This window comes from Macrobrachium rosenbergii, chromosome 54, assembly GCF_040412425.1.
Source record: "Macrobrachium rosenbergii isolate ZJJX-2024 chromosome 54, ASM4041242v1, whole genome shotgun sequence".
NCBI classification, from domain to species: Eukaryota; Metazoa; Arthropoda; class Malacostraca; order Decapoda; family Palaemonidae; genus Macrobrachium; species Macrobrachium rosenbergii.
The window spans coordinates 42,558,051-42,571,080 of record NC_089794.1 but is presented as its reverse complement, the minus strand read 5'-3'; the positions used below and the strand labels follow the sequence as shown (position 1 = coordinate 42,571,080).

The following is a 13,030-nucleotide window of genomic DNA, read 5'->3' as shown; positions in this document are numbered from 1 at the left end:
TTCTTAAAAAGGGACTTTATTCACTATCAATTTAACTGGATCCCTTTATCAATACATGTATCTATACACCCCAATTAGAATGCGTTTCAGTGTATATCCTTTGTGTAAACATGCTGAATGTTAGTGAATAGGAACACTTGGAGCCGTTACCATGCCAACGGGGTGTATTTCAGACCATCAATTTTCTTCCCCTACCTCCCCCTATGTCTGATACGTCCCTCACGTCGATTGGTTAGGTGGCGTGACACTCGCTTGCTGATTGGTCAGGTGACTGGGAACCCGGGCGGGGATTGGTCAGGTGGTGATGATAGTGACTGGGGATTGGCTGTATGTAATGGTGCAGCTGGTTCAAGCTGGGGGACGGCTTGGGGCTGCTCCACAGAGATTGGGGTTTTTGGGGGTTGGGGTGATACAGCAAACCGGGGAACCTTCTCCAACCTACTCATGGCCTGTAGACCTGGACTTGCCTCAACACAGGTTACAGGAGTACCACTGGTTGTCGTCATTGTACCATGCATTATACGCATTGTACCGGTACTTAATTACATAGTGAACGTTTGGACTTAGCTTCCGGGGAATTATCAGCGACTAAACTTGGCTATTAACCAACTCAACCATCTGCGACGCCATCTTTAAACCCAGCTTCACCAGGGGAAGGGCAAGGCATCAACTGTAAATGGTGAGTGAATTCACGCACTCACGGTTCAATGATTGGTTCATACAACCTTTACCCCAGATTTTTGTCTTCATTTCGATGACTAAATCTAATCGTCGTGGCGATTTCTTTCTGCTTATTATGAGTGTGTGTGTGTGTGTTGTGAGCGGTACTTCATCGATTCGGTGTTGAGTGCTGAGCGTTGAAGCACGCTACTACGTATTTAAAAACAGGAAACAAAGAATAGTGAGCGAAGTGGTGTTGTGACCGTGGTGGTGGTGGTGGTGGCGGTGGCTTGCCTACGTTTGCTGGACGCATTAAGCAGTTTCGGTTTTTCATGCAAACGCAGTGCTGTGACATGTGTTAAAAAACTAAATTATGATCCCAATATAGAATATTATTTTATAAAAATTCCCTTGGGGATACTTAAGCGTAGAAGTGGGCGTGAGTGATGTGACTGTTTATTTGTTTATAGTTCAGTATTTTCTGGCGATGATTGCTACGAGTGGATGTATTTGTAAACAGTTTGTGTTCTTACAAGAGGAAACCAGGTAAATATTCTAATTTGGTTGTTGGATTTCATTTAGGTATGTGGCTGATATTGTTTTGAGAATTCGCAATACGCAACGCAACAAATGTTTTTGTATTGTACTCGTGCTTTTATTAAGGGTTTTGATTTTCAGTGACCGTTAATTTTGCTGACATCGTATACTTTCTGTCTACGAACTTGTTAGGTATTACGATGTTTCAGCGAATGATTTACACTGCTTTATGAACATTAATAATGCGATCAAACAGTTACTCAAAAAGTGATTGTAAGTAAATATATTCCAATTAACCAAACTTTTAATAATCGTTATTGCAACTATTGTTGATACTGATTAGACATAGAAATTATTCAGCATTATCAGTTGTCTGGAAGATCTTCCATCCATCAACTAGCCATCATGTCTTTGGATATTAGTATTGCATTAGTGTGTACTGCTCTTGATGACTATTCAAATAATAGCGAAGACCCAGTGCGTAAGTTTGGCAGTAATACTGTACTTTCTTGATAATCTAGGCAATGAGAACTCAGGAAGTCGTGTATGAGATCATAACTTTGCATTAAACAATGACAATAATTCAGGACGTGCATGTGTAAACCTTGTGAATGTTTGTTTACATGTATATAAATAAAGAGAAACATATCCATGTACTGTGCATGCCATGCGCAAACTTAAGTAAATAAACACGTTCATGTTTATTTTGCAATGGCTTATGTTGATGTGTTTGCAGTCCACCCACACACACACTCATATAATACCAGTGGAGTCGTATATGCGAATGTTGAGTCAGCCTCCTACTCTCTCTCTCTCTCTCTCTCTCTCTCTCTCTCTCTCTCTCTATATATATATATATATATATATATATATATATATATATATATATATATATATATATATATATATATTGTATGTGTATGAGGATGACTAAATATTCTTATAAAATATCACTACATTGGTATTATATAGTGTGTGACTGGGTGGATTGTAAACACAGTAACATAAGCATATATATATATATATATATATATATATATATATATATATATATATATATATATATATATATATATATATATTATACGCACACACACTAATTGATTGGCCGATTTTATTAAGGGGTGGCTCCATGGAAAAGAAACTATAATATGATGAGAAAGCAGGCATTGCTAAAAAAACCTCTGTAGTAGATATATGTGTGTGCGTGTGTGTGAGAGAGAGAGAGAGAGTAGTTGGTTTGGCAATCTCTCTCTCTCTCTCTCTCTCTCTCTCTCTCTCTCTCTCTCGTGTGTGTGTATGGAGGGAAAAAGTAATCTCCGGAACATTAAATTATTTTTGCCGACTTTTATTTAATTTTGTTTCAGGGATTAAACAGTGTTGAATTAAACAGAACGTTTTTATTGGAAAGTTGCTTATGTGAAAGTGCAAGTACAGATGAAGACCTGTAATAAACACTGTCCTTTTCTCTATAAGTTTTGGATTACACATGCATCTTTTGCGTATATGGTCAAGCTTATATAGTAAGAAGTGTGGGAGTTTTAAGCTGAAACTTTTGTTTCAGTGATAGGGCTGTGATCGGTTTACCGGAGAACTTAAATTTCCTGAGGAGTATCAACCCCCTGGGTGGTCCTTTCGGTTGGGTTTTGAGCTAGGATATGCCAGCAAGGGCCCTTGCTCTGAGGACATGAAGCGTTAAAAGATGAGGAGGCCTGGTGTGGACATGTGGATTCTTACCTTTAAATATTCTCTGTACAATTTTGTAGTGTCCCTATTGTTGTGCAGTTATTTAAATAGTATCAGTTTGTCTGGTGATATGATATGTTATTCTGTGAAATCCACATATGAATTGCTAATGTGGAGAAATATATCAACTTCCATCATGTTGGTTAATCAAAAATCATCAGGTTCGGTTGCACTGGTTGCAGGCATTACACCCCAAGAGGGGAGGGGTTGGCTGAGACATGGTCTGAAACATTTTGGGTGAAATGCCACAGACTAACGTTTTAACCCATGTGCCCATGAACTTGTTCTCGGTAACCTTGGTGATTTACCACCTTAAGGGTTAATGGTCAGTTTGGGAAATATTGGTGTGCCTCTAACGAAACCTGGTCTGCATTTAATCATTTTATTCAGTGGTGTGAGAGCTAACATTTGGGATTTAATTCGTTCATCAAACCACTTTTTTCGTTTTGATTAATTTACTTCAGTCTGACCTTGGTTACTTAGACGTGATAAGTGAAGAACCAGTACTTCCCTGCATTTACAAGTTATCAGTGACCACGAAACATTTTAAGCCCTCGACCCCCTTCGTGGAAATGTTGATTCCTCAGTGATCCCTTGGCATATACAAAACAGCAACAATGTTTTGTTTTCTTTAAGGGCCTTCAGACGTGAAAATGATGAGTGCTGTTAAGTTTACACAGTATTTTAAAACATAGAACCTAATCAGAGCGAAGAGATTGCAGGTCAATTCCTCCACGTGGAGGAGGGTGTTGGAACGGCTCATTGTCTTATTGTCTACCTCAGAACGCTAGCCTTACCACCAAGGTGTACTGGATTTTGGAAGTCTGTGCCTCTGTTAACCACAACAGGGAGTGATATACCTGGTATTTAGGTGACTGTAAAGTGGTGGGATAAAATTGGAAGGCCTACATTTAGGGGGGAGGAGCACAATTATATATATATATATATATATGTGTGTGTGGACTTTATAGCTCAATATATGACTTTATATATGTGCCCACTACATTTGTAATTGTTGTGTACAGTATGTGTGTGTGTGTGTGTGTGTGTGTGTGTGTGTGGACTTTATAGCTCAATATATATATGACTTTAAAACTGAGAGTGGGATAGTGCCCACTACATTTGCTAATTACCAGGTGTATATATATATATTATATATGCATGCATGCATATATATATATATATATATATATATATATATATATATATACATACATACATACATACATACATACATACATGTATATACATACACACAATGTGCTCTTTAATGTTACTGTGTGTCATGGTAAGAAAGTATTTCTAACCATTAAGTAATTTTTTCAGATTATCTCTTGGTATTGCAAAAGACATACTTCCGTTAGGGTTGAGTTATGGAATAAATGTATTTAATAATTTCAGACTTTTTATGCTAATGTATAGAATATGCATAATTAGTCAAGTTTCAGAGGAAACCTATTAATAATTGGTTTTGTTCCTTATTACTTGTCTTCATTCCTACAGACAAATGTGCAAGTTCCCTTTTTATCTGTTTGGCAATGAACAACATCACTTTTTGAAATTTCAAAAAATTTCTGGTTAACTGCATTTTTTGTGCTTTTTACAAATTTCAGTATTTGTACATAGAAATATTAAAAGACCTGGTGAGTGATGATCTATCAGTAATTTGATGACTCATGCTGAAAGGGGCAAAGGTTTACTCCAAAAATGTTGGTTTGTCCAATGATGCAAATCGGGATGTGTCTATGAATTCGAGTGATTTGACATTTAGGCATTTTTTCTTAAATGAAGAATTTAAAACAGAGTGCTTAAACTTTTGTTTCCACAAATCTGCACATCATCAACAATAGGGCTTTTTATATTGTATTTGCTCCTTAAGTGGTTAGGTATGAAATGAAGGCTTTCCACTCTCCTCAGTCATATACCTTTTTCCAGAATTCCCATCTGGTGTAAATGTTCATATATGACCCCCCCCCTTTTTTTTTTTAATTATCTGTGCCTTCTTACTGTGTTCCTTGTCATGCTTCTTCCGTGTCTACCATATTTCTGACTCGCTGTTCCTCATCACTTCTCATCACATGTCCAAACCATCTGAAAAATCCACATCATACTAAATTACGGTATTTCGTAGTTTTAAAGAATATCCAGTGGGGAAACGAAAGTAGTTTTTTCAGGTGCAAGTGATGTTAAAAGGCCTCAGCTGCTGCTTTGTATTTTGAGCAGATTTGACCCTTCCTGTTAGTGCTATAGCCTACATTAATTTCTCATTAGGTTTCCACCATCCCGTAACTTTTAGATATAAATGGCAAAATTGCATCAGAACACAAGAGAAGAAACTGAGAGAATGTAAGGTTCCTGTATGAGATGGTCGTTGTCTGGTATCTGATGAGCACTCTGAAAGATCAGCTATATGTGGCTGAAGTATGAATTGTTAACAGTGAATATTAATGTCTGTGTAGAGTTGATTGATACCCCCTTAGAGCTTCTGCTGCTCATAGGTACAGGTGTTTTAACACTTGCATGGGCAGATAAGAAAAGCATTATTACAGTTTTGCTGCACCTGTGACACAGGGTGTTACATACTAAAGTTGGATGTATTTTATTGTTGCCAAAACAATATTCAAATGTGCCTTATGGCAAATTTGGTTGGAGATCTTTGTTTTTACTGTTTGTTTGGTAGAGCTTTTTTCTTTTTGATTAAAGGATTTTACACTAAGTTATATTGTTCAGCCTTCTTTCAGCGACATGCTTTCTAAATTTTTATTGGCCAAATTTCCTGTAACTCTCGTTGTTAATTGTAGACAGTGCACTAGGTCTTGTTGGTATTTCTCTTGGTTTCTTGTAAGGATTTTGCTATGATACATACAGTAACTATTAAAAGATTTTTTCCGCAGCACTGCGGATACCAGAACTTTTACTTCATCATTGATGCGTGCCCTTGTTCAGTCTGTAGCCAAGAGGGGTGATTACTGCAAACATGTCAAAAGGTGTTCCTCCCTAACTATTAGTATGACAAGTGTTACTTTGATTCCTGTTCTGGCAAGTGTTGTAAACGTCCTCAGGAAATAATAAAATTTTGTTAGAGCTCTGATGTTTTCAAGACTTAAGCTAGGGTTTTGCCAGAGGCTTCTGTCATCCAAACTCTGTTATTCCTATGTACGTGTATATTGATTTTTGGTTTTGTTTAGTAACTCTTTTTCTGTACATGCACGTGTTAACCTGATTTCATTAATGTACTTTTGGGGAAATAACCGTCTAACCTACCCCTAAAATTTTTCATGAGTGCGCTTGAACTTCAGTTCATAATTGCTACAGTTGTTGTGGTCTTCTCATATCATATTGATTTCCCTCCTGTACTGGTGCTGTCTTTCACCATGAGAGAAATCGGAAACCATGGTTCAGAAAGATGGCTAAACATTTTAGATTGCCTCCATTCACTGGTTAAATAGGCAGTTCAGAAAAATTTGGGTACTACAGCACAGAAGAGTTTCACATTTTAGAGAAGGTGATGGTATGGAAGGATTATTATTAGAAGTTGCATTTGGTTTAATGTCAAATAGTGTTGACCTCTCCGAGGTGTAAATAAAGCTCTTCATCTAGTGACAAAATGCCATTTAAACGAAGTATTAGAAAAATGTCAAAACTGAGAGTAATCTCACATAGTAAGATGCCACTGATCTTAGACATCTGAGAACAGAAAACGAAATTCAAGGGCAAAAATGATGTAGACCTTTACAAGAGACCAAACAAATGGCCACAAGTGTTTAGTCATGGAGAAGTGTCCTGTAAATGTCAGGTTAAAATAGAAATTAGGGTTGCGCTCAGACAAATCTTTTGGCATAGAAGACAATGGTGTTAGTCAGAGATAGAGGAGGGTTAGCTGCTTGATTTTTAGTCTGACTTAAATACATAGTATTTGATCCCTCTTTTGTTGCGATTATGACTGGAAAAGCTTCCCTACATCAAAACTGTTTTTGGAGGATTCTTTCATTGCATGTGGTATTTAGCCTACTCAGGGTTCATTGAAATTGCTTGCTCGAAGGCCGGCAGTCTTTGTGTATATTCCCTGGAAAGAACTAAAAACTATTAAAGTCGGATTGATAGAGATACTAGAGGCAGTCACAAAGGGGAATGTGGTGACTTCAGGTTCATAAGTTCTGGGTGGCAGGTGTTCCCGTTTTCGCTTGCGTGTACAATTTTCTGTGGCAAAGGCGTTTAATGAAGTACATTAGCGTAAGTGGCTCTTTAAAAAATCGGCTTCGTTCTTTCTGGGTCTTAATCATCAGCTTAAATTAGAAGGCATTTAACGAAATTTTAATTAAATGTCCAGCCAGGTTCGTATCACGGGTGATGAAGTGCTCTGAGGTGCTATATAGTCAAGTTACGGACCCGTTTTCTATCTTTCTTTCCGTGTTTTATGTCACGAGCAATTTAGACATTAACGTGTAGTGTACGCTAATCTCGGTTTTCGAATAGTCTTTGGATTGTTGGTCTCTTTTTCTGGAGGGAAGCATTTATAAGGATGAAGTCTTTTTGGCAGGGATAACGTTTTGCTATTGGTCTCTGGGTTTTGCCATTGGCTTGTCAGTAACGAGCGAGTACCATCGGCATACATTTAAGAGATTTCAATGCGGATTGCTCGTTAGAAAAGCATTTGGAAGTTTTCACTTTTCAAACATAATTGCTTGCATTAGCTTTTCAGAAGTGTCAAGCCTTGTACTTTGTTTTTTTGTAATTAAAAACAGATTTAATTCAGTTGACGTATAGCTAGGGCATTCCTTAACTGATTGCTGTACAAAGTTTGTTCAGTTCATTTTGCTATACTGTAATTACTTTGAGAAGGTTTTTCGTTGTAATGCGCTTTTATGATTTTTGCTTTCTCGTATGGCCAAATAATATCTCTCTCTCTCTCTCTCTCTCTCTCTCTCTCTCTCTCTCTCTCTCTCTCTCTCTCTCTCTCTCTGGTTTATTCCCATTTATTTTTCTCCGTTTCTTCCTTTAGATCAGTGGTTTTCAACCTATTTCATACCGCGACCCCTTATGAGCAACTCAGGACGACCGATGACCCCTTTAAAATTTTTGATTCAATAATATGTAGGGTTACCATATTTTCATCAACGAAAGACAGTACAAAAGGAATCTATATTCACTATGACGGGTCCCAAACCTATCTACACGTTTTCAGTTTTCCTCCTTCCAAGTTTGTTAGACATTTTTCCTCTGACGGGTCGCAAGTTTATTAGAAAACACGATTTTTTTGCTGTTCATATCTGCTTCCAAATCTGTTAGGCCTTTTTACTCTGATGGGTCCAAAGTCTATGTGCAGACACGATTTTTTGCTGTTAATTTGCCGTAGACACACATTCCCACTGAACGGTGACTGACTGCTTGTCCTGAACATTCTGGGGCATTTTTCTGACTGACCGGGACGCCCAGGAAAAGACCTCAAATACGGGACGAGTCCTGGCCAAACCGGTACGTATGGTAACCCTAATCATATGTAATGTCCTAGTACAGAAATAGCACTGTACTGTGATAAATTTGCTACTTGCATTAAAAAGATAGTATTATAACAATTTCTGTTAAATAAGTTAAGTTATAGACTGTTTTGGCCTGACACACAGAAAAAAGGCTGGCGACCTCCTGGGGGTCGTGACCCCAAGATTGAAAACCTCTGTTTTAGATTCAACTTCGTGTTTTGTGTAATTTTATCGTGTTATTTTATTCCTGCATTAGCTGATCAAACCGGCACTGCCTGGGAAAACTCTGAATGACAATCGATAAATCTCTCTCTCTCTCTCTCTCTCTCTCTCTCTCTCTCTCTCTCTCTCTCTCTCTCTCTTTCTCTCCTCCCCAACACCCCCTCTAGTTCCTCGTTGGACGAGTCGGCAGAGTTCTCGGCTAGCACTCTGCTAGGCCTGAGTTCTAGTCTCTGGCTGGCCAATGAAGAATTAGAGGAATTTATTTCTGGTGATAGAAATTCATTTTTCAGTACAATGTGGTTCGGATTCCACAATAAGCTGTAGGTCCCGTTGGTAGGTAGCCAATTGGTTCTTAGCCACGTAAAATAAATCTAATCCTTCAGGCCAGCCCTAGGAGAGCTGTTAATCAGCTCAGTGGTCTGGTTAAACTAAGCTATACTTAACTTAACACCCCCTCTACTCTCTCTCTCTCTCACTCTCTCCCTTTCCTGTTAAGATAGTTACTTCAGTTACATTGCCCAGCATTTTTGACATTTTATATTTCACCCCTTCTCACCCCCCATTCCTATTGGGGCTGAACTTGGACTTATAGGGCACTGAGAGTGTCACTATTCATCTCAACCACCTCAAAAACTATGGAATAGCCACTAATGTCTGTCATTTTTATGTTTTATTTTTCACCTCTTTTCATCCCCCATTCCTATCGGGGCTGAACTTGGACATGAAGGACATCAGGATTGTCACTATTCATGTCAGTGATCTCAAAAACTATGGATTAGACACTAACATCTCTAATTTTTTACATTTTATTTTTCACCTTCTCTCAACCCACCCTTTCCTATCGGGGCTGTCACTGTTCATCTCAGCAACCTTGAAAACTATGGAGTAGACACTAATATCTGTAATTTTTTAAATTTTATTTTTCACCCCTTTTCACCCCCTACCTATCAAGGCTGAACTTGGACTTACAGGGCATCAGGAGTGTCACTATTGATCCCAGCAATCTCGAAAACTGTGGATTAGACACTAATATCTCTCATTTTTGACATTTTATTTTTCACCCTTTCTCAACCCAACCCTTTCCTATTGGGGCTGAACTTGGACTTAAAGGGGATCGGGAGTGTCACTAGTCACCTCAGTGACCTCACCTCAGCGACCTCGAAAACTGTGGATTAGACAGTATTATCTGTCATTTTTGACATTTTATATTTCACCCCTTTTCACCTCCCCTTTCCTAAGGGCTGAACTTGGACTTAAGGGCATCAGGAGTGTCACCATTCATCTCAGCAACCTGGAAAACTATGAATTAGACATATATCTATAATTTTTGGTTATTTTTACATGTCATCCCTTTCCCACCCCCACCCACTTTGGTGCCAGTGACAACTTACCCCCACAGTATTCTTTTCTAGATAATAAGTCATATGTATACCAAATTTGGCTGAAATTGCTCAAAGCATTTTTCAGAATTATGCTGGAACATACATACACACACACACACACACACAAACATACATACATACATCCATTTTTATATATATAGATTACTTAATTGGTTTTGTTTATGCTCTCTATTTCAGATTCCGCTTCAGTTTAGGTAATTCAGATGCATTCTTTTTCCATTTTTATATTTTTTGAATTTCTTTTTGCTTCTGTAAGATCCTACTTACTCTCGAAAGGCAGTTAGAAATGGCAGTCCAGTGCTTCTTCCAACTCAGCCCCCTGAATAAAAAAAAAAAAAAACAGGGAGACAGAGAGAAGTAGTAGGAAAATAGAAAGATTTACTTTAGGAGGAAGCTTCCCCCTACCTTTTGAAAGATATGTTATAAGGCAGAAAATGGAAGAGTTTCAAAGCTGGCTATAGACAGATAGACGGTCACGGAAGTACGCAATCCAACAGTTATTGACTTCCAGGCTAGGCTAACTAAACAAGGAGAAACGAGTGGTTGGTATCACCAAACCTCCTGAGGGAATAAGGTACTCTTTGTTGGAGTTCATTGAAGTAGTGAATGTAATTGCACCTGTGCAAAAGAGATAGAAGCCCACCTTGTAGCAGATACAAGCAAGATTGTGAGAGAGATTAAGGCAGTCCTGTTGAGGAGGAAAGTTAAAAACAGAAGTACCCAAAATATGAGAGCAGTATGCAAAATAGGGGTGAATAAGGTCAACACTGCTTTAATGATTGGCATGAGAAAAGACCTTCGATCATTTTGATAAAATATCAAAAAGATTTTTGAACTGCAATCTTTTCAAGACAAGTTAGAAGCAGTCCGAATGTTCAAGATATTGATGATTGTTAGTAGTTCAAAATATTTTTTCGTAAGAACTGCTACCAGTAAAACAACTTGATGGAATATGAGGCACTGTCAAATTCCTTAGAGATAACAAGAGTCATCCCCAAAGATTCTTGAAAGTCCTGTAAAGATGACCCAAAATATGAGCGTGATAGGAAGGAATATCCCCAGAGCTTCTTGCCTTTTGGAACCCATACTAGTGATCTGAAAGAAGAGATTGAAGGCTGGGTACAAGAAAAAGAGTTGACTAGGTTTCAATATTTAGTGACAGATTGAAGAAGTAAGTTGGGAGTTGATAGTTAAAGTAGTCGAATCCTATGAGGCTAGATGGACTATTAATGTTTCCAAACGAAGGAATATTTGCGAGCTTTACCAGTTTGACATAAATGGAGGAAAAACACAGTATTCAATTTGACTTACAAAACTGAGTCATTATATAGGCATACACTTTTGACCAGACACCTTGATAACCTGTTAAGATGCAAGAAACATACAGTGTCAGAAGTGGATATTTTGGGGGAGAGCACAAGATTAAAGAAGGGAATATTATGATGATCAGAAGTGTCAGAATCACAGAGAAAAGAGTTGGCTGGGAAATGGGAGCCAGTGAGTGAAGCCATTCACTAAAAAAGCATGTATAGCTTTATCAGGTTGCAAGATAAGACAATTTGGCTCAAAGAAAATGAAAAGAAAATTAGTGAGGACTAAAATATTTTTGGGGCGAAAGACAATATAAGGCTATGAGATCCCCCATAGTCTAAGAAAGTTGCGTCTCATTTCTAAGAGGCATGAAAATCATCGGATGATGTTTGTGGCCCTGCTCACCAAATCAGTATACTGAGAAGCAGGAGTTTTAAGGAGGGAGTTTTAGAAGACGAGAAATACCTCTACAATGAAGGTAAGACACCATGAACAGAAACCAGTGCGTGATGGAGCCTTTATAACAGTAGTGTTAGAAGTGTTCATGACCATTAGGATCATTTGTTGGATGTTAAACATTCTGTTCTGTCTCAATAGTAGCAGAAGAGGTGAGGACCTTGTTTCCTCTAGTATCAGTGTGGGCAAACGAGTATTAATAACATTTCGAAGAAGCATTCTGAGGCTTGCAGCATCGTAGACAAGAGTTTCTAGATCTACAGAGTGGGCTGTAGGTAGATTTTGTTAAAGTAACCACAGAGGCCAACGTTGAAATAAATAAAGACTGTGAGAAATTAATAAAGGAACGTTAAACATCGTTGGATCGACTGGCTTTCGGCGAGTATGGAAAGACTGGAGGAGGTAGAGGCCAAATAGTGTTTAACAGGGGGAGTAGGCTATATTAGAGGTAAGATCTTGAATACTATAGAAGTAGATGGGGAAAGGGGTAATTTCCTTGTGACTGAGGATATTTTATCAGGCAAAGGTAGACCCACCTCTTTAGAGATGGTAGATTATAGAAAGGGGGTGAGGGGATGTGAAAATTCCTAATTTTATCTACATCAAGCCATTTTATCCCAATTTTTTTCGCTAGTTTGTCAGTTTTCCCTTAAGTATCTTTTTATATTATAAAAGACTTTCTTTTAAATTTGGAAAATTATGTTGCTGATCATCTGGTCTCTCTATAGTTCCTATTCCAAAACTCAGGTTTGTTCTGTCCACTCAGATTACGGGATATCTTATTATATTTGACTTGTATCTGTTGTTTTTTCATATTTACTTATCCTTTCATCCTTTAACGTCAGATAAATGTCATCTTTTTGGGCGATTATGGATTTTTCGTTTTTTTTTTTTTTTTTTTTTTGCTTGATCACCAATCTCCATTTTTCCATGGTTTGATTTTACTGTAATAGAGTAAACATGTGCACCTGATTACCCAGACTATGTGGAAACATAATTGATTCTTCCCAGGTGGGAAAAACACCTGTTATACGGCATGTGTTAGAACCAATGTTTTGCGTTTTCTTCGTAATATTAGTTAAAAGGCCCATAAATTATTATGCTGCAAATTATTTACTTTCCCTGTTTGTGATCTGCCAAAAAGTATTTTCTTCCTTTAGTTTCTATTAGAGATTTTTCTTTTCTCTCCTGTTGCTGGAAACTTATCGTATTCAA

At 37.9% G+C, this 13,030-nt stretch overlaps 1 protein-coding gene across 2 annotated transcripts in view; it reads left to right on the top strand.

Moving 5' to 3' along the window:
- The first annotated feature begins 398 nt into the window (after positions 1–398).
- The window catches only part of LOC136835029 (uro-adherence factor A-like), a 123,204-nt gene continuing 110,572 nt past the window's right edge, over positions 399–13,030 (top strand). For both annotated transcript variants that reach the window (XM_067098102.1, XM_067098094.1), the window contains exon 1: positions 399–679. The gene's annotated coding sequence lies outside the window, so the exon portion shown is untranslated. The remainder of the gene's footprint in view (positions 680–13,030) is intronic.